Genomic DNA, 2,387 nt, shown 5'->3' on the forward strand with positions numbered 1-2,387 from the left:
AAACCACATTCTTTAGTTCAGTGAGCTTCATCTATGGACCATCAAAGCCTCATCTGAACATGGATGCACCACTTGCATAGGTTTAATACCTGTTGATTAACTGTTAATCACACAAAAATCTTAAAAACATAGTTTAGAAAACATAAAAAAGATAGTTTCATGTAACTCCGTAATTCTGGACCCCTCCTCTTGACGCATGGACACTCCCATGAGTCAACTCATCAAACCTAGATTCCTGTCTGAAAGAAAAAGTTAGCTAGATCATGTCCCAGGCAACATCAGGGTGTCTCCCCCTCTGGAGCAGCACCACCCCGGACCTATAACCCTGCAATAAAAGATGTTAGTGCATTTTGAATATTAGGTTTGCTTAAAACCCCGCTCTGCCAGGAGCCTGCATACACACCATCATGGCCTGGAAAACAAGATCTACAAGTAAAATCAACCTTCACACTTATAAACAATTGTATCATTAGAGTAAGAAAGCATTCAGCATCAAGAGGACAAGTATCATGTGCAGGTTTTCTCAAATCAGTAAACTACAATTATTGACATAATTTGCCTCAGACATGGATCATCCCATGTACTCAGTTAACATTAATGTAATTAGTGACTTCCCTTAAGCAAAGTCACTCCATGTATTTAACACTAGGAGCTCAGTAGTGGCCAGCTAATGAGCCCCATATTAAACTATTCCATAAACACTGCATCTCTTAGTTGCTTTCTCATGTTACTCTGCTGAATCCTCTACATACACTCTTAGAATAACAAACATTAGCAACACACATGGACAATCCTGGTGGTCAGGCACAAATTGACAGGGTCCAGAGGTGCCATAAAAAGACCATAAAGTTAGCCATCCATAGCTGTGGAAAGAAGTGACACTAGTTTCAACACAGGGAATGTCTTGCATGTTATTCACATCGTCAAAGTAACCTTCACATTTTCCCAACAACACAGTGTAACAGCATCACCAACTCATAACCTGTAAACACAGTTTTCTTCACACATGAACCCAGAAATCCTGTAGTAGAAAACATCAACCAGCTATCCTGGTATAAATCACATGATCAAATCACATGAAGAACTGTAATGCTGTAGAGATGTTAGCGCTGCGCAGGTGTATACACACTTTCTCACAGTCACCTCTGTGAGCAACACAAGGTAGTGAATAACACCCCTGGTAGATGCACAGACACAGAAAGTGGCATTTAAAAGGTTAAATCGGTACAGCCAAAGCTCACGCAACCTCAAACGTTGTTGTCATCTTTCCGCTCCTGTAAAAAGAAACACACATAGATTCATCTGCACCTTTGTCAGGTGGGGGTTAACTTCGCACAGTGATGTCAGTCAGTCTGTCAGCTTCTGTCCGCTTTTACCAGTCAGTCAGTTTTATTTTCTCTCACTCATTCATTCATGCATTCATTCATTCTTTCTTTGCTGACAGTGGAACCTATTGTCGCATTTTCATTTCCACTTCTCAGCAAAATGACGTCATTTCAAAAAGAAAAGAATTTAGACTGGATTTTCTCGCTGAATCCTTTTGGACAGGAACTTATTTCCTAATTGTCCCAGATAAGTGACTTTCTCCTGAGCCCATTTTAATGTGGAGAATCTCACTTGCAACAATTTTCTCGACGACGCGTCGTATAGCGCTTCTGTTCTAATCGTGTAGATCTGCTCAAACAGAGATTATCAATAAAACTTTCAGTGCACTGTGAAAGTATCAAGATAAAAAGGCCTCGTTAAGTCATGACACACACTCCTCATCTCAGGAGGGTAAATCATACCATTAGCATGATTTATTAAACCATCATACTAATTGGCAGGCTCAACTTCACAACAAAAGAAAAATCATCAGCTAGATTAATTCAAAACCAACCATCAGCCGCACAACACACAACGTAAGCCTCATGTCTCATTAGCTATGAATTTTAATCCCCAGGACTGTACTTTTTACTCATTTAGGCCACAAATTTTATTTAGTTTTCCTTTTTCCCCATCATCATAAAACATGTGACATGTTGTCATGCATTTCGCAAAAGAAGTTTGTTATGTATTCAGAGTTTGGTATTTGGGTGCAGGATTCACTCGCACATCACAACAGGAAACTCAGTGTTTTAGAGTCTCCACTCTAACAAACTCCAACACGTCTCATTCACTCGTGCTAGAATTCCATCACTTTTCATTAATCTAAGAACCATCAACCAATTTGCATATCAGCTATTAACCCACTAAGATGACAGGACAACAGAAATGCATGTTCAAAATATTATCACAAAAATAAAATTTCCCTCATACAGTAAATTACTTGTGCTGCATCAATCAGGCAGAAAGCATCTCCCAATTTACTATATAAACAACTAAATTTATTGTCTGATCACTGGTTG

The sequence above is a fragment of the Oreochromis aureus genome, linkage group 3, assembly GCF_013358895.1.
Source record: "Oreochromis aureus strain Israel breed Guangdong linkage group 3, ZZ_aureus, whole genome shotgun sequence".
NCBI lineage: Eukaryota > Metazoa > Chordata > Actinopteri > Cichliformes > Cichlidae > Oreochromis > Oreochromis aureus.